The 24,886-nt window shown below is 45.5% G+C and overlaps 2 pseudogenes across 1 annotated transcript; both read left to right on the top strand.

Moving 5' to 3' along the window:
• Positions 1–521: 521 nt before the first annotated feature.
• On the top strand, positions 522–2,063 carry LOC148007133 (sperm motility kinase Y pseudogene; annotated as a pseudogene).
• A 10,883-nt stretch (positions 2,064–12,946) lies between these two features.
• Positions 12,947–17,822, top strand: LOC148007132 (sperm motility kinase Y pseudogene; annotated as a pseudogene). Its single transcript, XR_015646214.1, has 2 exons — positions 12,947–15,969; positions 16,690–17,822. The product of XR_015646214.1 is annotated as a sperm motility kinase Y pseudogene (transcript).
• The last annotated feature ends 7,064 nt before the right edge of the window (positions 17,823–24,886 follow it).

Here is a 24,886-nt window from a genome sequence, read left to right as displayed (position 1 = left end):
GGTTGGTTAATTTTAATTTTCAGTATTTTTCTCTGGAGAGTTGTGGATTTTTGTGGATCACTAGGTCCTGAAATTCAATGGAGTTTTCCCTTAAGTGTTGGCTTTTTATATTTGTTTGTTTTGTCTTATACTAATTCTTTCTCCTCTCGTTTCTTTCATCTGTTTTTTTTTTTTCTTCAATGAACATCTATTCATAGTATTGACCATCTTTGGCCGCCCAATCCTATTGTAGTATGACGATTTTTATTTTCATCATTGCATTTAGTATGTGTGTGCTCTTGGCTTTCTCTTTTGGGGTTGGTTATTTGGGTGGCTTTTACTTATGACTCTTCATATTTTCCCCTTAATTTTTTCATAATTTTGCTCTATTTTTCTAGTCTAGTTTTTACTTTGTCTTTGTTTGTTTTTTTTTCTTTTTCTTTTGTTTGTTTCTTTTAGGTACCACAAGTGTAATTTTAGCTCCTATATTGCTCCATCTTTTTCATTATTTGATTCCATTTTTGTTATTTTTAGGTAGCATTAGTACTGATAAAATGCCTACAGAGACTGAGGAGGAGTTACCAACCCCTACACCCGAGCCCAGTATCTCTGAGGAGGGCAACTTCCATTCCCAATACCAAGTATTGGGGACAATTGGGCAAGGGGGCAACGCCAAAGTCCTCCTGGCCCACCACCGGCTCACAGGAACCCCGGTGGCTGTCAAAGTTCTGCGAAAGGACAAGCAGTGGTTCCAGCCAGCCATGATGGAAGCAAACATAATGAGAAAGATCAACCACCCCAACATAGTGTCTCTCATACAAGTTATTGAAAAGGAAACGAGAATATACCTCATAATGGAGCTGGTGGAAGGCCAAGAACTCTACCAGTACATCAGAGAGTCAGGGCACATAGAGGAGGATGAGGCCCGGCAAATATTTGAACAGATATTGTCAGCAGTGAGCTACTGCCATGGAAAGGGGATTGTTCACCGAGACCTCAAACTGGACAATATAATGATTGATAAAAACAAAAAGGTCAAAGTCATCGACTTTGGGCTTAGCACCCAATTTCAACCTGGAAAAATGCTAAACCACCACTGCGGCACGTACTCTTTTGGTTCCCCTGAACTCCTCCTTGGCCATCGGTATGACGGGCCGAAGAATGATATGTGGATTATGGGAGTGGTCTTGTACTGTATGGTAGTGGGAAAGCTCCCATTTGATTCAGTGATCATCCAAGAACTGCAAAGACAAGTAGTGGCAGGGGTATATCCTGCTCCCTGTGGGGTTTCAAAAGAACTGGAGGACCTCCTTAGTAAATTACTGAGGGTAAATCCCAACTTTAGACCAACAGCAAGAAAGGCGATGAAACACCCTTGGTTCAAAGAACACTGGAACGGATTGATAGGTCCCTATGAAGAAATGCTTCCCCTCACACCAGACCCGGCCATTTTGGATGCCATGAAAAGCATTGGATTCCAAGCCTCTGTAGTAAAACACTCTTTAAAACAAAGAAAATATAATGAGGAAATGGCAACTTATTTCTTTCTACAAAAGCAGGCTCTCCAGGGGGATGGCTGCACAGCCCAGGCACAGCAAATGAGTCCCGTTGCAGCACCATTCCCTAGCCTTGATCCTGCTGCTGCTTTTAGATTAGAACCAAAGAGGAGTGGAAGCCTGCCAGTCCTTGGCACCTTGCGGGTGTCATCCTCCCATGGTCACGTATCTCACTATGGCCAGAATGCTCATCCAAAAGGAGGCAAAAGATCCACTGTGGCTGGTCGTCTCAGGCCTCTACCGATGACACCTACACAGGACCACTATCACAAATGTGCCGTGAGTGTCCCATGCATTCAAACAACAAGCATCTTCACTGAGAAGAGTAGCAATAAGGAAATCAAAGAAGACAACCCACTCTCCCACAGAGCCCCATTAGAGGATAAGCCCATCCCCAGCAGGGTCCGGCACAGAGGTTTTAAGGGGTGGACCAGGAATATAGCAAATGCCCTGATAAAGCTGTGTTGCTGCATGCCAAGGAGAAAGAAACCTCGCCTGGGGCAGAACAGAATCTCCCCCCAGAAATGAGCCAGAGGGAGAGTCCAGAGAACAAGCAGCAGGCATAGCCCAGGTACCTTTGTGCTTTGTCCTTTTCAGTTTGCTCTATGCTGGTCCTTCCTCTGTCTCTGGTTTCCATTTTCCCCACAATTCTTACCTTGTATCTGCTCTAAGTTCTTTATAAGGTTTCCCCAACACCAAGCCTTCTCCCTCTTCTTGATTTCTCCTCTTCCCAGCAGGGACCCAATAGGATTGATGAGTTCCACACTCTACAGAGTTTTCTAGTTGGCCCATCCCTTCAGATGGACTCCAGCTCCCCCTTAGGCCAATAGCTCCCACAGGGTGAGGACAAGAGGTTCATGGGCTCATGGACTCCTCCAGGGGCTACTGATCTTTTCACATGTGGTCATCAATCACAAGTGCTGCAGAACAGAGTCTTATGTTTTCAAATGTAACATCCCATTCCATTAAGCCTCAAAACTAATTAACAAGGTTTGTCATTGAATAAGTATCAACAACCTAGTTTGTGGGTTATAGTTGATGGTCAGAATCCTGCATGCATGCATATTGTTTTACATACTGTTTTTTTTTTGTTCCTAAGACCTAGTGATCTATTGAATTTTATAGGTAATAGGTCTAAATGGTTTCTTTCAAAGACCTCAACTGAGAAGTAGAAAAAAGATGTTATAATATAGTAAGGCAAATCAAAGCCCCAAATGGTAAGCTAAGAATTCTACCTCACTGTCTTTTTTGCTTGGAATAAATTGTCTTGTCTATTTCACAATGTCATCTGGAAATTCTTTCATGTCCTCAGTATAAACAGTAGGTGATTTCAGACACATGGCAATGGAAAAGACACCAGCAGAAACTACAGCAGCAACAGGAGTAGCAACAATAGCAGAAGCAGCATTAGGCACAGCAGCAGCAGGAGGAGGAGAAGGAGGAGTGTAGGAGGAGGAGGAGGAGGAGGAGGAGGAAGATGAAGAGAGGAGAAAGAAGAGGAGGAGGAGGAAGAGAAGGAAGAGGAGGAGAAAGAGGAGGATGAAGAGCAGGGGGAAGATTTTGATTCCCTGTCCCCGTGAGAATTGCTGATGACTACTTCTGGGCACAGATATCATGCTGAGAACTGTTTATCAAAATGATTTAACAGAATATTAATTTTCATAGAAGACATGTCAATGTTCCTGAGGGCATGCAGCCCTGGAAAAGAGAGCCAGATGGCAGAGGCAAGCAGTGTGGAATGTTCTTACTGAGGAAGACCTTCTCAAAGCTGATGATGTAATAGGTATGAAGGAGCATTTCATGGGAGTCACGGTCCCATGCCCCTGTGTCAGGGCACACAGAGCTCCTAGCCTTGCATCCTGCGTGAGAGGGGACCTGGAATATTCCCTGATCCCAACAGGGTCCTGGATTGCATGGTTCCCTCTCAGTCATGGTCCTCCCTGTGCCTCATGGGGTACGCAGCTTCTACGGGCTGAATTTATATCAGTGATTAACTGGAGCTGGACCACAACCACACCACAGGCAAGCCCTGGGCACTGAGGACATTAAGAGCAGCAGACAACATCTCCTCCACTGCTTCTGACTCTGCTCCACAAGCCAAGGCAGCTCCCACACAGCAGGCATCCAACCTAACTCCCAGCAGGGAGAGTGTGAGATGTCTGTGGATGAGCCCACAGGGACTACAGGATTCTGTGGGAAGACATCTGGTAGCTTCTGGAGCAGCTGCAGCAGTCAGGACACATGAACTACAGTGGAGGTGAGCTATAGGACCAGGTAGCAAAGAGCCTGATCTGGCCAATGATGATCTGAATCCCTGAGGGAAGGCTGGAATGGTCACTCAGGGCTATTAGAGTGAAGGCCAGCCAAGGGCATACAATGTGTCACTAACATTCTCAAAGTCTTGTTCAGGAAATAAACCACTGGCCTTGACCAGTAAAGTTGAGTCCAGACTCATGGGCTACAGGATAGCAGATTGAACTGAGTCTGAATTCCCATGAGTATGACCTCTGGCTGCTCCCTAGGCTCAGTATAGATGAGCATGAGAAGGCACCATTGCTGTGTTTGCAGGAGTAGCAGAGAGCTCGGAATACATGACCTACTCCTAACCCAGACTGGAGCCACTCTGGGGAGGAGATGGCATCATTTGAGAGATGGGCTTATGCGGGACACTGTGCTCTGGTCTGTGGCACATACAGCTCCTGTCTTTCTTGCTGACAGTTCAGATCCTCAGCTGGCCTCATCACGGACAGTCCCATGAGGAGGGGGTGTTTGGTTCCTGCTTCCCAGTTAGGGCAGGAACAATCCCAGATGCAGTGAGTAAGGACAGTGCTTCTGTCTTGACCCAGCTTCCTTGTCCTCCCCCCTCCCCCAACTCATATCAGGAGCCACCCAGAGACCTTCATAGGAGTGTGGGTCATGTTAATCGGAATGCACAGCTGGAGATTAAATTCTGGGTAAGGTCTCCATACAGCCCTGGTGGCTCCCACACCCTGCCTACCTAAGGTTTCCCAATTGGGTCCTCAGGGTCGTGGAGAATCTTCTACAGGCTGCCATGAAGATACAGCCAGTTTCTTGGTAACATTGTGTTTAGCAGAGGTTCTCTGCTTCAGGCACAGGGCCTTCCAGTGAGAGGGTTTGCTGAGTAGCACACCAGGACCAGAAAAGTGTAGAGCCCTCCAGTGGTAGACATGAAGTACTGCAGGAGTTTATTTCCTGATTTCTTCACATCTACCTTGTTCTAAAGGCTTTTTGTCAGACACATAGGGACCTAAGAAACTTGAGTTTGCACCCCCATAGGGAACCCAGGACACTAAACCAGCAGCCCTGTTAAACGTCGGCAGAGGACAGTCTGGGCTCTGTGTTTATAGAACGGCTCTAGACTGGTATGAAGACTGATTGACCAGCCAGTCAAGGAGAGTTAGGGACAGTTAGAGACTTGGAGGAGAGCATGAGCGGCAGACACAGCAGAGTCCAGGCCAACAGTGGAACCAGTTCATTTAATAGAGAAGCATATGCCCTCCCAAAAGGCTGTCAGCTTAAGGCACTGCACTGAAGACCTGACCCAATAACATGCCCAATTTACACATCACCCACCTGTGGCTTGTGGAGGGTCCTCAGGCTACCCTCCATCATGGCTGAAAGGCAGAAGTTTGCACATCATTGCAATGTGGAGGCTACTCTCTGCTGATGGGACCCACACACTCTGTGAAAAAGTTTGCTTAAGTGAAAGTTGGCCGTCCTTGAACTCTCTGGTCTTCCAGGGTAGTGTGTGTTGACCACATGCAGAGCCATTCCTGAAAAACGTAAGAGCCAAAATTCAACAATAGGGAGAGAATCCTGTGCCAGATGGAATCCCTCAGGCCAGTGCGGATTCAGAGACATCCTATGCCATGGCATGGAGGCTCCCAAGAACTTCTAGGATCAATGTGAGCCACACCGGAGGCCACAGTCTATCCTGGGAGAACATTAAAGTATCTGGAATTATCAGGGACCCTAGGGTAGGTTCGTCAGGATATGGAGCTGATGCATGGTGGGATGCTTGGAGGATACAGCCTAAGGCAACGTAGAGGAAAGTGTGTTATGAGAGCTAAGACAGAGCAACCACACAGTCTGAGAACAAGTTTGCTTAAGTGAAATTTGGCCGTCCTTGAACTCTCTGTTCTTCCAGGGTAGGATGGCCTATCGGGCCCAGGACAGAGCGACTATGCCAGAATTACAATGGTCTGTAATAGAGATGGAGAAAGTGTCAGGATGGGACATGGGCAGTGGATGGAGCTCTATGACTGCAAAGCCTGCCTAGGCTCCCAGGACCCAGAGCTGGCTGCTGCAGGAAGTCCTAGATCACAACTCTGCCGTTCCTCTTCCCAGGTCTTGCTTTTAACTACTGGACCCAACACAAAGCCTCCCTTGCAGGCTTACCAGAGCATGAAAACGAAATGGCCACCTCCTGTAACAAGAAACACTTCTAGAAGAGGAAGGAGACATCAATACATTCACAAAACTTTCAACTCGAAATCTGTCTTGCCAATAAGTGTGCAGGGATAAAGGTAAAGCAGATATTGAGGGACCAACCAGTCAATGACTGACACAAAGTGAGATCTGTCTCATGTGACAGACACAACCTCTGACACTATTTATGATATTCTTTCTGATTTACTTGCAGACAGAAAAGTAGCACACATGTCTCCAGAGGCTTCACTCAGCAGCTGAAAGCCACAGCCAATCCTCAGATAGAGCTCGGGAAGTCTTGTGGAAGAGTGGGGGGAGAGTGACAAGGAAACTGGTTGGGTTAAAACACTACAAGAAGTCCCCGACAGTCAGATACCTTGGACCATGGAGTATGCTAGAGCCTGTGCAACCAACCCCAGAGCCGGGTTAGCTATCTGCAGTTGGTCTCCATGTGGGTCATCTGACAAGTAGATCCAGGGCTGTCTCAGTCTGTGTTGCCTGCCATTGGATCTGTTCCCCATACCCGGACTGCCTGATTGTAAATCTGTGGGGCAGAATGTGCTCGGGCCACCTGGGACTAGATGTCCCAGGGTGGTGTGGTACCCAGGGACTCTCCCCTTGTCCAAAGAGAAGGGAGAGCATTATGGTAGAAAGGATTTGTAAGGTGGGACTGGGAAGGGAAGAGGGAGAGTGACTGGGATCAGGATGTAACCTGAATAAAGAAGACATTATTGGAAGTAAAAATTTAGCCTGGAAAATGGAAAGATTGGTAAGTGACTAAGAGCACTGAATGCTCTTCCAGAGGTCCTGAGTTCAAATCCCAGCAAACACATGGAGGCTCAGAAATGTCTCTAATGACATCTGATGCCCTCTCTGGTCTTTCTAAATACAGCTACCCTGTACGTATGTTTAACAAATGAATGAATGAATGAATAAATAAATAAATTTTACCTAGTCTTAGTTATCAGGCAATGAATAAAATGTCGAGATTATGTTCAAACCCATGTCATGGATTGCCTATATCTTTTAGATCTGCAGGAAACATCTCAACGAAGAACAAGAGAGGCTGGAGAAGAATGGGGAAGGGTTTGATCCCTGAAGTTCCTCAGTGTCCACTAGCACAGCACTTGTCCTTGGGAGATGACATCTTTCACTCTTCCTGACTGTTGCACCAATCAGAATTACAAGCTCTGTGGATGAACCTGTAAAAGAGGACAGTTGCTCTTGGGCCAATATGGAGGTTCCTGACCTCTCAGCAAGCTCACTGCTGACTTTTGAGGTCTCTGGAGGGTGAGCAAAATGAAGACACACAGAGTAGCCTCAGGTTGAGTCAGCCAGGCCCAGGGGGCTCAGTGGTGTCTCTCAGATTCCCAGGCCCTCCCTGAGATTGAACACTCTACACAGTGTAAGTGGATTAGGGGATAACCAGGAAATGCAGTTGCTGAGGTGGCTGGCTCTGTAGGAGGGAAATAAATCACAGTGGGAAGCTTCAGGACAGTCAGGTGACCTGAGCCCTCCACAGAGTCTAAGTCCAGACTCACAGACATTCATCTGTCCACAAGTCTCCTAAACACAGGCCTTGACTGACCTGCAGTCCAGAGTATGTTATTATACAGTGTCGCTTAGAGAGAGGACATACTTTCCAATTAGGCCTTTTCTGTGTCACACTGAGACTGGGTTTATGGTACAGCTGATGCAGATGGGGACTGGCCACAAGTGGCAGTCTATCGCAGATCATGAAATAAATAAATAAATAAATAAATAAATAAATAAATAAATAAATAAATAAATAAATAAATAAATACATACCCACTTATCTCACTGCCTGCAATCCTCATTGTCACCACAAGGGAGCGCTGCTTTGACCTTCTCAGAAAGAAAAGCTGACTTCCCTCAGGGAAATGGATGGATGGATGGATGGATGGATGGATGGATGGATGGATGGATGGGTGGGTGGGTGGGTGGATGGATGGATGGATGGATGGATGGATGGATGGATAGACAGTGAAGTGATTTGACTTAATCAGTTTCTTCCAGTCCTACTTTTCTGGTCGAAAACACACTGAACATGTCTGCTGCAATTGCTTGTTCTTCATTTCTGCTTTCTTTGGCTGTTCATTCAAGGCAGCTCCCTTAGAATCTGCTCATCTCAATAAAGGTCCATCTGTGGAATGTATAGCTTCTCAGTTAGGAGCTAAGGGATTCTTGGAAGGAGTTCCCAAAATCCCCTCTGGGGCAGTTGCCAGTGTTCTCTACTTCAGACAGCAGCTGCATGAAGCAAACACACACCTGTCTGAACATTCCAGCTTGGGTGCACGTCACAGTGCACCTGCCCCAGGGTCCCTGCCAGTTGCACATGCCACAGGGCCACAACTACAAGATCCCTTCCCCAGGACTCATGCCCCCTTGCATCTCCCCCAGGATTCCTGCTCTGTTGTAACTGAACCAGGGTCCCTGCCCGGTTGTTCCTGGCTCACGTTTCCTACTCAGTTTTACCTGCCCCAACGACCCTGTCCCACTGCACCAGCCTCAGGGATCCTGTCCCATTGTGCCCACCATGCTGCACCTTCCTGAGAGTACCTACTAACTGTTCCTAGGTGGCATTTTTCAAAATCTAATTCAAAGATCTTGCCAGTCAGAACCCATTGTCTTTATTAACACCAAGTAGATATTTGCAGGGCTTCCTCACCTACACTTAATCAATCCCTTCTCTCAGTTGTCCATGTGGAAGCAAAGAAACTAGCAGCAGAACATGGATTATTCATCCAGGATATCAGCAGCCCTAGAATTCTCATGAGATGGGCTGCTGTGACTGTGATACAGGGGTGGCAGGGAGGCTTTGACACTGAACAAGCCCAGAGTGCTGCCTCTGCTCACATTGTGCCAGCACCTTAGCCTACCTCTAGATGTCCTAAACTCTGAGAGGAGGAAGGAGATCTTCCTACATAGAAGATGTTCTCTGAATCTGTGCTGGCCAAGGTCAAGCCAGAGTGTTTGAACATGCCAGTTCCAGCCCCTGAGGGTTCTCTGCCTGCCTGGTGTTTCTTTGTGCTTTATGTCTGGCAAGGTGAATATGTGGCCCATACTAGGAATATTTTTGAAGACAACTGCCCTGGGTTCCCATGCTAAAATTCAATTAGGGACTGACAGGGACCTAAATAACAACAAGACAGTGCCAAGACCATGAGTTCCAAAATCAAGAGCAAATGGGGCCTTGATGGTATCCTGTGCTGATCTGACAGGAGTCAGCACACACAATTCTCCTGCACATCCAATGCCCCTTGGAAAAATCCTCTGTCAAGGGTAAGTGATGCCTCATGAGAATGAACTGTCAGCTTAGGACAAGACACTTGGGACTACTATCCTGAACTCACCAGTCTCAGATGAATGGGCTTTGAAAAGTTTTCAGGACACAGAATAGGGGTGTGTAAGCAAGTGCAGGTAATCCTTGGGTAACACATAGTTCCTGAGGAGGTTCTGAGAGCTGTTGGATCCACTCCTGGAAAAGGCAGCATTGTGTTCAGGGGGGTAAGAAAGCATGAGTCTGCTGATGTTTTCACAGTATTGCATGGGAACAGTAACAATGCCCTTAGGAGCAGGATGTCCTAACACTCTCAGATCAAGCAGACAGCCTAGAGCCTATTAAGCCCATATCCCAAGAGAATGCCGCTCATGTGTGAAGCTTCTATAGCCAGGAAGCTGGAGCAGGGAACATTGACATTGTCTCAGTTAGGGGTTTACTGCTGAGAACAGACACACCATGACCAATGCAGCTCTTATGAGGACAACATTAATGGACACAGGATTGCAGGTTCAGAGACTCAGTCCAGTATCATCAAGCTGGGAGCATGGCAGCATCCAGGCAGTCATGGTGCCAGAGTAAGTGAGAGGTCTACATATTCATCTGAAGGCTTCTTGGGGAAGATTGGCTTGCATGTGGATAGGAAAAGGGTTTTAAAGCCCATGCCCACAGTGACACACCTACTTTAACAAGACCACGCCTCCTAATATTGCCACTCCCTGAGCTAAGCATATACAAACCATCATAGACATCTTGCAGGAGGGTGGTACTGTTCTATCAGAGAGAAGCCTCTGCTCCCGTTAATATACTGAGGTCAACCCTGGGTAGGGCACAGAGCCCTCCACACATCCTGGGACTCAGGGAGGCATCCTATGAAAGAGCTTTTTCCTAGAAGGACACATGGGTGCAGGCCTCCCTTCCAGCCAGGCTGTAGGGAGTCTCCAATGCTAAACTCTGTCTTTTTGCAGAAGTGAAACAATGAAAATCCACCCTTAACAGTACAGTGAATAGCAAAAATGGTGAAAGGTATAAAAAGAACCAATTAGTACCAGAGCATGAGGATTGGTTTTATATGAAATGTGGGTGGGTGCAGTGCAGTATCCTCCTCCATGTACCCACATGTTCAGTAACTACCCTGTTCGATGCAGCTTTACACAGAACCATCTGGAATCCATTCACTGAGGGACTCCATCCCTGGACTGGAAGCCACAGGTGGGACTTTTGTATCCAGGTCTCCCAGCCCTGGGACAGGGATGCATGGATAAAGTGGAGAGAAGCAGACTGGAATGGTGCAGAGGTTATCCTGCCAACAACCCCAAGCCCCCAGCTGCATGACAATGTAGAACAGCGAGCAGTTTCCCAGCCAGCCTCACTCCCCATAGACAGACTTCTTCCAGTCCCTCCTTATGCCAAGGAAAGAAAAGCAAAAAAAGTAGGGGCAGGGAAAGAAAAATTGCTCTACTCCCAGGAGCCAAGGACAAGCCCCCTCCAATCCTCTGATCTGACCCCATAACCAGCCACAGCCAAGTCCTGGGCTCATCTCTAGAGGCACATGGACCCAGGCAGATGAGCCCTTGAATCACAATTGGCTCCTCAAAAGCATCCTATGGGTGTCAGTCCTAAGTCCATGAATCGGAGGTGCTCTGCACAGCTATTCAGAGAAGCCTTCTCTTGATCTCTGTGAAGATCTCTCTGTTGGATGTCAGAGGAGGGTGTCCATCCAGCATCAATCCAGGGACTGTGGCCCTCTAATGTGTTAGCCCATGTGAACCTCCCCACAGAGCCCCACCTGTCCTTGTGCAACTCCTCCTTGATCGCCTTTTATAGGAAGATATTTAGGGTCCCTTGCAGGAGGCAGGGAAAATGGCACACAGCTGAGGGTGGTAGACAAAACTGGGAACACATCAAATATTGAGTTGGTGTGAGGCTCCCTAAGCCATGCTTGGGCAGGTCTGTGCCAGCGATCCCATAAGACCCTTTGATTCTCCCCATGTACACAGCAGGAACCAATTGCCAGGCCTACCCTCTGCCCAGAGCAAAGGGAGATTGGAACTTGGATTCCAACCCTGGCCATTCCTATAATACCTGACCTTGTAACCCTTGCTCCTTTTGGGGCTCAACAGTCCCCCTCAAATGTAGACAACAATGTCTAGATGGTGTTCACAGCTTTTCTTGCCTGAAACTGTGCTTTGTTTGATACTACAAACCAGGGTGTAGGGACTTAAACTTGAGATCACTGACTCAGGCTAGGGAGGACTCCAGGGCACCTGAGCTCAGCTGCAAAGGCAGAAGCTGAACCACAGTGAGCAGAGGTGGCACATTTTGCTGTTTCTTTCCTTTTCTGCTCTCAGGCCTTTCAGTGAACTCTACAGATGAGGATCTTTCCTCCCAGGCTTAGTGTCTGCAGCCATGAGAGTCCTCTACAGGGGACTCCAAACCCCAGAAGAGTCTTCAGAAGGAAAGCGCTACACACTGCACTGCCCCCAGCAATCTGAGAAACAGAGACCCTTTCTGGGCTTGGGCCAGTCAGTGCTCAATAGTTAGCTTCTGGCTGCACTGGCTGCTCACAAATAACACAGCAGACTGGGTCCTGTGACCTGGCTGTCACAGACTGTGATTGAGAATTCATTTCAACTGTGTCAGCATAGCCACTCTGTTCCTTCTGGCCCCAGGTTGCACAGGGCTCCTTGTCCTCATACATGCCTCTTCCATCACTGGACCTTAATATTTAAAGTGAGCCCTACACTCAGGATGGACTTGGTTTTCTATACATCATGCCAACCTCTGTGTGATAGGAAGTGTCTGCCTGTGTATGCATACCCCCTTATGTGCCTAGGTGTCCATGCATACCACTACTCCATGTCCTGTCAGAGGCCATCCTCTGGACAGGTCCTCACGCCTGCATGTCAGACCACCTGTCTTCAAGCCCCAACCCCTCCCCACTCCACAGATGCTGAGCTTGTGGGCTTTGCTGATGCATCCAACATTGATGGGGGTTTTGGGGATTGAAACTCAATTCCTTACCCTTGGGAGGCAAGTGCTCTGCCTATCCCTGCAGCTTTGTCTCAGGTGTTTGATGATAACCTAGAGCCTTTCTGAGGATTTATGAAATCAGTGTCATCTTGATGGGTCAGTTTAGAAACACAGCTTTGTTTTTTTTTTTATTTTTTTTAACAGTGTACCATCATTTTGAGGCTAATCATTCAGAATTCAATGAAAAAGTGACACCCTGAGTGTAGACATGGCGACTTTGAAGCAGGAGGCATAGAAAACATTCAAAACAGAGAACCGAGGAGAGGTAAACATCTTACAGGCTTTGATTTCTAAAAGCCTTAAATCTCTCCATAGCCCACAGAAGCCAGAGCCTTGAAGCCCTTCCCAACCATGTCATGACAGGTCCTATTGTGACCTCATGAGGAGCGACTGTGAGGCGTCCCAGCCAACAGATGTTAAGCTGTTGCCAGGCCTGGATTTCTTTGAGTGCTTTGAGAGGAGGTGTGGAGTGGAGCCCTCTGCGACTTGGTTGTATCTTGTGAGCTGTGTGTGGTTGTATTGGATTTTACTGTACTGTGTATATGTGTATGTATCAGTGTGTGTAAGAGAGTGTGTGCTGACAGATTTGCCTGTGTGTGAGTGTGTGTACACTTTCGCTTGTGTGTTTGTCAGTATATGTAGGAGTGTGTGAGTTTACAGGTTTGTTTGTGTGTATGTTTGTATGTGTGTACCACTTCTTTTGTGTGTGTGTGTGTCCCTGTGTGTGTGTGTGTGTGTGTGTGTGTGTGTGTCTGTGATGTGCATTTTTCCAGGTTTACTTGTGTGTAAGTATGTGTGTGCCTGTTCCTACGTGAGTGTGTTTTGTATGAATCTGGGTGTTTGTCTGTGTGTGTGCCTGTGTGTGTGTGTGTGTGTGTGTGTGTTTGTGTGTGCACGCACGTGCCCATCCCCTTTTGCCCCTTGTATCTATATTACCTGCACCTCAGTGCAAAAGAGTGTAGAGGCTAGAAGTCACCCTGGCTCCTGTTCCTGAGGCAGGTCCTCAACCTCATTTTCAAGACAGGCTCTCTCACTGGCCTGCAGCTGCCCAAGTACCTGTCTTGGCTCTCCAGTGGCTCCCAGGAATTTGATATGCCAACCCCATAATATCAGATTAAAGGCCTACGTAGACTGCTGGCTGCTTATTTATGGATTGATTTTTTTCTATGTGTTTAAGAGATAGAATTAGGCCATATATTCTCAAGACCACTGGCTATTTCCTTATTGTGGTTTTGTTTTATTTATTTATTTATTTATTTATTTATTTATTTATTTATTTATTATGGATTGCTGGATTCATTTTGGTGGTGGTTTTTATGTTCTCACATGCTATATTACTGCTTTGATTATTTACGGTTCTGCAGTCGGATGATTAACTCTATCTCCATTTTCAATGCCCTGCGGTTTCATCCTTTTACATTATTCCTGTTTCTCCATTTATTGAGTACAAGCAATCATTGGCTTAGACTTGATACAAATTTGCCCTTTGTGACACTTTGACTCTTCGGCCTTTGTTTAAGGTTTACTATTCACTGATATTTAACTGCCTCATTCCTTGTGGTTGGTTAATTTTAATTTTCAGTATTTTGCTCTGGAGAGTTGTGGATTTTTGTGGATCACTAGGTCCTGAAATTCAATGGAGTTTTCCCTTAAGTGTTGGCTTTTTACATTTGTTTGTTTTGTCTTATACTAATTCTTTCTCCTCTCGTTTCTTTCATCTGACCTTTTTCTTCAAACTACATCCATTCACAGTATTGATCAGCTTTGGCCGCCCAATCCTATTGTAGTATAACGATTTTTATTTTCATCATTACATTTAGTATTTGTGTGCTCTTGGCTTTCTCTTTTGGGGATGGTTATTTGGGTGGCTTTTACTTATGATTCTTCATATTTCCCCCTGTTCATAATTTTACTCTATTTTTCTAGTCTAGTCTTTTCTTTGTTATTATTTTTTTCTTTTTGTTTCATTTGTTTCTTTTAGGTTCCACATGTGTAATTTTAGTTCCTGAATTGCTCCATCTTTTTCATTATTTGATTCCATTTGTTTGTTATTTTTAGGTAGCATTAGTACTGATAAAATGCCTACAGAGACTGAGGAAGAGTTACCACCTTCTAGTCCCGATCCCAGTATCTCTCAGGAGGGAACCTTTCATTCCCAATATAAAGTACTGAAGACTATTGGAAAAGGAAGCCATGCCAAGGTCCTCCTGGCCCACCGCCGGCTCACAGGAACCCCAGTGGCGGTCAAAGTTCTCCGAAAGAACAAGCAGTGGTTCCGGCCAGCCATGACAGAAGCAAACATAATGAGAAAGATCAACCACCCCAACATTGTTTCTCTCTTACAAGTCATTGAAAACAAAACTAGAATATACCTCATAATGGAGCTGGTGGAAGGCCAACAACTCTACCAGTACATCAGAGAGTCAGGGCACATAGAGGAGGATGAGGCCCGGCAAATATTTGAACAGATATTATCAGCAGTGAGCTACTGCCATGGAAAGGGGATTGTTCACCGAGACCTGAAAGTGGACAATATAATGATTGATAAAAACAAAAAGGTCAAAGTCATCGACTTTGGGCTTAGCACCGAAACACAACCTGGACAAATGCTAAACCAGCACTGCGGTGCGTATTCTTTTGGTTTCCCGGAACGCTTCCTTGGACTTCTGTATGACGGGATAAAGAATGATATGTGGACAATAGGAGTGGTCTTGTATTATATGGTAGTGGGAAAGCTCCCATTTGATTCTGTGATCATCCAAGAATTACAAAAACAAGTTGTTGCAGGGGGGTATCCTGCCCCCTGTGGGGTTTCAGAAGAACTGGAGAACCTCCTTAGTCAATTACTAACAGTAAATCCAATGTATAGACCAACAGCCAGCGAGGTGATGAAACACGCCTGGTTCAAAGAACACGGGAAGAGGTTCACAGTTCGCTGTGAAGAACTGCTTCCCCTCAGGCCAGACCCTGAAATTTTGGGTGCGATGAAATGCATGGGATTTCAAGCCTCTGTAATAAAATACTCCCTAATAAAAAGAAAATATAATGAGGAAATGGCAACTTATTGCTTCCTACAACAGCAGGCTCTCCCGGGGTATGGCTGCACAGCCCAGGCACAGCAAGTGAGTCCCATTGCAGCCCCATTTCCTAGCCTTGATCCTGCTGCTGCTTTTAGATTACAAAGAAAGAGGAGTGGAAGCCTGCCAGTCCTTGACACCTTGCAGGTGTCATTCTCCCAAGGTCATGTATCTCATTATGGCCAGAAGGTTCATACAAAAGGAGGAAGAAGGTCCACTGTGGCTGGTCGTCTCAGGCCACTACCGATGACACCTACACAGGACCACTATCACAAATGTGCCATGAGTGTCCCATACATTCAAACAACAAGCATCTTCAGTGAGAAGAGTAGCAACAAGGAAATAAAAGAAGATAATCTACTCTCCCACAGAGCCCCATTAGAGGATAAGCCCATCTCCAGCAGGGTCCGGCACAGAGGTTTTAAGGGGTGGACCAGGAATATAGCAAATGCCCTGATAAAGCTTTGTTGCTGCTTGCCAAGGAGAAAGAAACCTCGCCTGGGGCAGAACAGAATCTCACCCCAGAAATGAGCCACAGGGAGAGTCCAGATAACAAGCAGCAGGCACAGCCCAGGTACCTTCGTGCTTTGTCCTTTCTAGTTTGTTCTATGCTGGTCCTTCCTCTGTCTCTGCTTTCCATTTTCCCCACAATTCTTACCTTGTATCTTCTCTAAGTTCTTTTATGAGGTTTCCCCAACACCAAGCCTTCTCCCTCTTCTTGATTTCTCCTCTTCCCAGCAGGGACTCAATATGAATTCCCCACTCTACAGAGTTTTCTTGTTGACCCATCCCTTCAGATGGACTCCAGCTCCCCCTTAGGCCAATAGCTCCCACAGGGTGAGGACTAGAGATTCATGGGCTCATGGACTCATCCATGGGCTACTGGTTCTAGCACATGTGGTCATCAATCACAAGTGCTGCAGAACAGAGTCTTATGTTTTCAAATGTAACATCCCACTCCTTTAAGCCTTAAAATTAATAACAAGGTTTGTCACTGAATAAGTATCAACAACCTAGTTTGTTGGTTATTGTTGATGGTCAGAATCCTGCATGCATGCATATTGTTTTGCATACTGATTTTTTCATTCCTAAGACCTAGCAATTGATATATATATATATATATATATATATATATATGTAACATTTCTAAATGATTTCTTTCAAAAATCTTAACTGAGAAGTAGAAGAGAAGATTTGATAAAATAATAAGGCAATCAAAGCTCCAAATGGTAATCTAAGTATTCTACCGCATAAGATTTTTGCTTAGAATAAATTGACTTTTTTTCTCTCACAGTGCCATCTTGAAATTCTGTCATGTCCTGAGTATAAACAGGAGGTGATTTCAGACACATGGCCAAGGAAAAGACACCAGCAGAAGCTACAGCACCAACAGGAGAAACAGCAATAGCACCAGCAGCATTAGCAGCAGAAGGAGGAGGAGGAGGAGAAAGATGAGGAAGAGGAGGATTCCCCAACACCAATCTCCTCCCTCCTCTTGATTTCTCCTCTTCCCAGCAGGGACCCAATATGAATGATGAGTTCCCCACTCTACAGAGTTGTCTTGTTGACCCATCCCTTCAGATGGACTCCATCTCCCCCTTAGGCCAATAGCTCCACAGGGTGAGAACTAGAGGGTCATGGGATCATGGACTCTTCCATGGGCTACTAATCCATAGATAAACGGGCCTGTAATACCAGACACTCAAGACACACAGTAGGTAGGGGGATCAGAACTTCAAGGCTAGCCTGGTCTACATCATGAGTTTAAGATCAGCTTGGACAACTTAGTGACACCCTTTTCCTAGAGGTGAGGAGGGCTAAGGCTACTAACTCAGTGGTAGAGTACTCGTGGGGAAACAGACTGCTGTCCATTGATACCTCTCCTTCCTTGCTCGGAAATACACAATGGTATTAGAAGCATCATAGGTTCCTGGCCTAGCATCCACTATTCTATTTGCTACATCATTAAGGGTGCAGTTTTTGGTATTTTGGTCAGGGATCAAATCTATGAAATAAAACTTAAGCAATACTCTCATTGCTGTAATAGTGGGAGGTGGATGATAAATGCTTGCCCACCTGCATCAGTACAAAGCTGGTTCCTTGGACTCCCTGCAAACACATCACTGCTAACTGTGTGCCTTGTATAGGCTTTTCCAGCACTGTCATAGCTTGAAAACCTTCCCTGCTATGGACCCTTGAGTGGGCATCCTGCCTTTCTCAGTCTCAGAATGGAGCAAAGATCCCCTGCTCACCTCTAGGCTCACAGGTCAGGGACCTCTTCCATCCCATAGTGAACAAGACTGGCACAGCTGCACACACCTTGGAAAAAGAATGTATTGGCAACCCTTAACAAAAAAGATGGTTCTTACTTTCGATTATGGCATTCTATAAAATACGGGTATTTCCTGGTATAATTACACATGTCATTGATTGTGTGTGTGCGTATGTTTTTTGAGGTTGGAGGGGGATAATTCATTTCTCTAAGCCCCTTCCTCAATGCTGGGTGATAAACATTGACTCTCATATAGATTTTAATAATTATACATTTATTTATATATTTTTAAGATTCTTTTATTTTTCCAACTTTTGTAGCTCTTTCTGTGTGTGTGTGTGTGTGTGTGTGTGTGTGTGTGTGTATGTGTGTGTGTGTGTTTAATTAGATATAATACTCAGGGTCAGTAATCCTACCCTTGAGCTACCTTATAACTTTTTATGTTTTAAACAGCTTTATTATGATATCTTTGATATATAAAGCTGATATGTGCTAGAGGTGAGCATCTTGATGTTCTTAAAGACATGTTCTTCCTCAGATACAGAACGCGAGCTGGCTAAAATCCTTGCTACTCCTGCAGATTAACCTTGTCATGCACTGAAGCAATGGGACACATACTAAGCACACTCCCTGAGATGCCTCCTAAGTTGGTAGCACTGGCTCCATCCCAGGCACAGCTGGAGTGGGCAGCTGTAAGGTTGAGGACCTGCACTCAGGACACTGGGCTCCAGGAGCACCTCACCTGCTGGTCATTCTTTGTACCTCTGAATGTTACTCCTGGGTTCTCACTGCCTGGCACTTAACCATAGACACCACTGTAGAACTGTCTAAGGCCAGAAGGGCAAAAACATTGTTGTTATAAATTTCTACTATGGAAACATCAAATGTTGTGCTTCTTGAACAGTTTTATGAAATGAACCTGGGAGAAACGCAAGAAATATGGCCTGAAGTCTCTTCTGGAACTGCCACTCCAGCATAAGCGTCCACAGGCAGTCAGTCTCCTCTGCACTACCGTCCCCCTTGTTTTGCAACTCATGGATCTCCTTGCTTAGCATATCCACAAGGTGCATTTGCTGTTGCTTCTCCAGCTTCTTCCTGACATCTTATTTTTATGGGTCTGGAGACAGACTCCCCAGAGGACAGCACCTCTTTTCTGATAGTTATGAACTGCAGATCCCTGTGCTCAATAGTGGGGGGCTGCTGCAGGGACTACAACACCAGAATGACTGTTTCTTGGGGCCTCTGCAGTGTGGAAGGTTTTCCTGGTTTGGTCGGTGTGGTCAAAGATGAGAAGGAAGCAAGTTCAGGGAATGAGAGTGCATCTGTCGCCCTTTCCTCTCCTGCTCCCTGTGCTTCCTCTCTGCTTCCTTGTCCAGACAGGCCTTCTATATCTCAGACCACCACTGCTGCTCCTCACTCTTTTTTCCCAGCCACCTGTGCAGACTGGGATGCTGCCTTGTTTGCAGAAGGAGGGGGGAGTGGCAAATCCACTGAAATGCCACCAATATCTGGTGTAGTGGACCTGTGGTAGAGGAGGTGGTGGAGGGAGGTCTGTTCATATGGGCTGGGAGACAGTAACAGGGGTGGGCAGCACCTCTGCTGGGGTTTCCCAATGGCCAGGACCACTCTTGGTCAGAGTGGAAGCAGGGGCAACTGACTTGGAGGAAGGGTTCAGGTGCTCCTGGCTGCATGTGCTTGATTCCACTGAGGACCTATGGATCCACATATCACTGTCACACTAGAGACCCTTGCCAGCCTCTACTCAGTGGAGCTCAAGTAGGTAAAACTTCCTTAAGCTCTTCCTTGGAAGGGGTAAGAGGCTGAGAAAAGAAAAGAGGAAGCTATACTACTTCAGGGACTCACCAGAGATATTAGCAAAATTTCATGCATGTTTCTTCCTCACAGAGGAGGTAACAAAAACTGGGGAATGGTTATATAACCAGACCTGACACTGCTTTATGGCTCACTGGCCAAGTAGCCAGCTGTTCCTGTGTCTACAAAGGAATAAAAAGATTTTTCTATACACTGATGCATGCTGTTTGTGGCATTGTCACTCCTGAAATTTAGCTCCTAACTTCAGGTCTAGGTAGAGGGGTCTGTTCTTGTGAAATGTAAAGAAGTATACAATCAGATGCTTAAAACTGCATAAAAGTCGTACTTTTTCCTCAGGTATCTGTTTTACAATCTTTTAAAAAGCATTCATGGGCGTTGACACCCCGAAACAAGCTTTGCCATTTCAGGAAAAGTGTGATGGAGGGAAGATTTGTATGGTGGGTTACTGGGAAGACAGGATTGTAAAGGAAATAAATAAATGGTTTTCTAAAAAGCATGTATTTTAAATGCCCTGCTAAAAACTATAATTTTGACACTATGCTTTCAATAAAAAACATTTCACATTTTATTTACTCATTTAAACTAATTCTCATTTTCCCAGATTCATTAATTTAGTATTAATTTACTTGAGTAGCGTAATAAAAATAAAACTGAAAAAATAAAAAGTAAAAATAAAAGCTGAGTCAGGGTCAGAAGAGGATTCACAATACTGCACCTAACAGACTGTGAATATATCTAGTAAACCGTACCATCAGATCTGATCTGTATCATGATCCAGAAGTATTTCTCAGCATCATGAACTCAGTCTCAACTAACTTCTTCCTTGAAAAGCTGAGCAAGAGCTGTGGTAGGAGCTACTACATGGGACTTTTAGGGTCTCACTTTATAAAAATAATTTATGTGTATGAGTGTTTGCCCAGCATGTGTGCACATGAATGCTTGACTGGTGTCCAAAGAACTTAAAAGAAGGTTTCAAATCCCCTGAAATTAGAGTTTTAGGCAGTTGTGAGCTAACACTGGTGTTGTAAAATACTGAACCATCTTTCCAGCCCCAGATTTTGATAACTTTAGGAGGAGCCATATCTCAATACAGGATTACTATATGTTGGCTAACCTGGCTTGAGTCACTAGCTCTTACCTCTCTGCACCATGGAGGACAATGGCTGGGTAAGACAGGTGGACAGGCAGTGAGAGAGGATGCCTTGATTTGCAACTTCCAGTGTAACCATGGAACTGGTTGTAGTCATGAGTTCTGCTGCCCTAGGAAGAAAATATAAAGAAACAGTGCTCACTGTCATAGAGGAGTCTATGTTCAGAATACTTGTGCTTAGGTTCCTCAGCCTGGTTGCTGTTTGGGGAAATAAACCAGACTTTCAGAAGATTATGTCCTGTCCACATCACTTATGAGAATTAATTATAAAACAGGTAAATATATTCTATTCTAGAACATAAACATTAAGATATTTAAAGATTTTACAAGCTCTAAGTATATGTGTACATATTTATATAATTATTTATTGAAATGTTCTATACTAATATACATTCTTATGAGTGAACCCAAAATGAGATTCATGTGCTCTAAGAACTAGGGTTATAGTGAAGGTGAGTAAACACAAAGAGCTTTTACATCACTTCTTTTTGAATTCAAATTTCAAAATTAAATGCAAACTATCACTTCAGTACACTAAAACTAACCAATTAGTTGACGCGTTTAAGTGACCAATTAGTCATACCTTTCCTGAGAAAGTCCAACCAGAGTAAATTCATCCACAATGAGGAGTTGGTCATGGGCACCTAGTTGTCCAACCTGAGCCACCAGAAGGGTGTAGGGAGAAAAGAAAAAAGGCAGCGTCACTGGTTGCTGCCGCTGCGGAGAGCTCATAGGCAGCACACCACGAGCAAACTTGAGCCTCGGGACCACAGGTAAGACCAACTTTTCTGCTGCAAGAGATCTGCCTGGTGAACTCAGGACACAGAGAGGCAAAAATCCTCTAGGACCAGGCACTTCCGGGGTTTACCGAGAGTCCCAAACCCGCGGATCCTGAAACGCAACAGCTCTCTGCTCCCGAACCCTGTGGGAGAGAGACCTCACCACCTGGTCAGGTGGGCACTCCTGAGGCTGCAGAGCAGAGGAGACCACCAACAGTGCCCACCCCAGCCCACATCCCTGGCCCAAGAGGAAACTGTATAAGGCCTCTGGGTTCCTGCAGAGGAGGGCCCAGGAGCAGCAGGACCGCTGCGTCTGAGACACCGCCAGAACCTTAAGGGACAGACCAGATAAACAGTTCTCTGCACCCAAATCCCGTGGGAGGGAGAGCTAAACCTTCAGAGAGGCAGACACGCCTGGGAAACCAGAAGAGACTGCACTCTGCACACATCTCTGACGCCAGAGGAAAACACCAAACACCGTCTGTAACCCTGGTGCACGGAAGCTCCCGGAAAGGGTGGTGCAGATCTTCCTGGTTGCTGCCACCGTGGAGAGCTCATAGGCAGCACCACACGAGCAAACTTGAGCCTCGGGACCACAGGTAAGACCAACTTTTCTGCTGCAAGAGACCTGCCTGGTGAACTCAGGACACAGAGAGGCAAAAATTCCTCTAGGACTGGGCACTTGCGGGGTTTACCGGGAGTCCCAAACCCGCGGATCCCGGCCCGCAGCAGCTCTCTGCTCCCAAACCCCGTGGGAGAGAGACCTCACTGCCTGGTCAGGTGGGCACTCCTGAGGCTGCAGAGCAGAAGAGACCACCAACACTGCTCACCCTTGCCCACATCCCTGGCCCAATAGGAAACTGTTTAAGGCCTCTGGGTTCCCGCAGAGGAGGGCCCAGGTGCAGCAGGACCGCTGCGTCTGAGACACCACCAGAACCTGAAGGGACAGACGGGATAAACAGTTCTCTGCACCCAAATCCCGTGGGAGGGAGAGCTAAACCTTCAGAGAGGCAGACATTCCTGGGAAACCAGAAGAGACTGCACTCTGCACATATCTCTGACGCCAGAGGAAAACACCAAACTCCATCTGGAACCCTGGTGCACGGAAGCTCCCGGAAAGGGCAGCGCAGATCTTCCTGGTTGCTGCCGCCGCAGAGAGCTCATAAGCAACACCCCACGAGCAAACTTGAGCCCCAGGACCACAGGTAAGACCAACTTTTCTGCTGCAAGTGACCTGCCTGGTGAACTCCAGACACAGGCCCACAGGAACAGCTGAAGACCTATAGATAGGAAAAACTACACGCCCGAAGGCAGAACACTCTGTCCCCATAACTGGCTGAAAGAAAACAGGAAAACAGGTCTACAGCACTCCTGACACACAGGCTTATAGGACAGTCTAGCCACTGTCAGAAATAGCAGAACAAAGTAACACTAGAGATAATCTGATGGCGAGAGGCAAGTGCAGGAACCGAAGCAACAGAAACCAAGACTACATGGCACCATCGGAGCCCAATTCTCCCATCAAAACAAACATGGAATATCCAAACACACCAGAAAAGCAAGATCTAGTTTCAAAATCATATTTGATCATGATGCTGGAGGACTTCAAGAAAGACGTGAAGAACTCCCTTAGAGAAACACAGGAAAACATTAATAAACAAGTAGAAGCCTACAGAGAGGAATCGCAAAAATCCCTGAAAGAATTCCAGGAAAACATAAATAAACAAGTAGAAACCCATAGAGAGGAGTCACAAAAATCCCTGAAAGAATTCCAGGAAAACACAATCAATCAGTTGAAGGAATTAAAAATGGAAATAGACGCAATCAAGAAACAACACATGGAAACAACCCTGGATATAGAAAACCAAAAGAAGAGACAAGGAGCTGTAGATACGAGCTTCACCAACAGAATACAAGAGATGGAAGAGAGAATCTCAGGACCAGAAGATTCCATAGAAATCATTGACTCAACTGTCAAAGATAATGTAAAGCGGAAAAAGCTACTGGTCCAAAACATTGGGCCAGGACTCAATGAGAAGATCAAACCTAAGGACAATAGGTATAGAAGAGAGTGAAGACTCCCAGCACAAAGGACCAGTAAATATCTTCAACAAAATCATAGAAGAAAACTTCTCTAACCTAAACAAAGAGATACCCATAGGCATACAAGAAGCCTACAGAACTCCAAATGGATTGGACCAGAAAAGAAACACCTCCCGTCACATAATAGTCAAAACACCAAACGCACAAAATAAAGAAAGAATATTAAAAGCAGTAAGGGAAAAAGGTCAAGTAACATATAAAGGCAGACCTATCAGAATCACACCAGACATTTCACCAGAAACTATGAAAGCCAGAAGATCCTGGACAGATGTCATACAGACCCTAAGAGAACACAAATGTCAGCCCAGGTTACTGTATCCTGCAAAACTCCCACTTAACATAGATGGAGAAACCAAGATATTCCAGGACAAAAACAAATTTACACAATATCTTTCTACAAATCCAGCACTACAAAGGATAAGAAATGGTAAAGCCCAACGTAAGGAGGCAAGCTATACCCTAGAAGAAGCAAGAAACTAATCGTCTTGGCAACAAAACAAAGAGAAGAATAGCACAAAAACATAACCTCATATCCAAATATAAATATAACAGGAAGCGATAATCACTATTCATTAATATCTCTCAACATCAGTGGCCTCAACTCCCCAATAAAAAGGCATAGATTAACAAACTGGATACGCAACAAGGACCTTGCATTCTGCTGCTTACAGGAAACACACCTCAGAGACAAAGACAGACACTACCTCAGAGTGAAAGGCTGGAAAACAACTTTCCAAGCAAATGGTCGGAAGAAGCAAGCTGGCGTAGCCATTCTAATATCACATACAATCAATTTTCAACTAAAAGTCATCAAAAAAGATAAGGAAGGACACTTCATATTCATCAAAGGAAAAATCCACCAAGATGAACTCTCAATCCTAAATATCTGGGCCACAAATACAAGGGCACCTACATATGTAAAAGAAACCTTACTAAAGCTCAAAACACACATTGCACCTCACACAATAATAGGAGATTTCAACACCCCCACTCTCATCAATGGACAGATCATGGAAACAGAAATTAAACAGAGACGTAGACAGACTAAGAGAAGTCATGAGCCAAATGGACTTAACAGATATTTATAGAACATTCTATCCTAAAGCAAAAGGATATACCTTCTTCTCAGCTCCTCATGGCACTTCCTCCAAAACTGACCATATAATTGGTCAAAAAACGGGCCTCACCAGGTACAGAAAGATAGAAATAATACCATGCGTGCTATCGGACCACCACGGCCTAAAACTGGTCTTCAATAACAATAAGGGAAGAATGCCCACATATACGTGGAAATTGAACAATGCTCTACTCAATGATAACCTGGTCAAGGAAGAAATAAAGAAAGAAATTAAAG

Source organism: Rattus norvegicus, chromosome 1, assembly GCF_021556685.1.
Source record: "Rattus norvegicus strain SHRSP/BbbUtx chromosome 1, alternate assembly SHRSP_T2T, whole genome shotgun sequence".
Taxonomy (NCBI): domain Eukaryota; kingdom Metazoa; phylum Chordata; class Mammalia; order Rodentia; family Muridae; genus Rattus; species Rattus norvegicus.
This window is presented reverse-complemented; position numbering and strand designations above follow the sequence as displayed.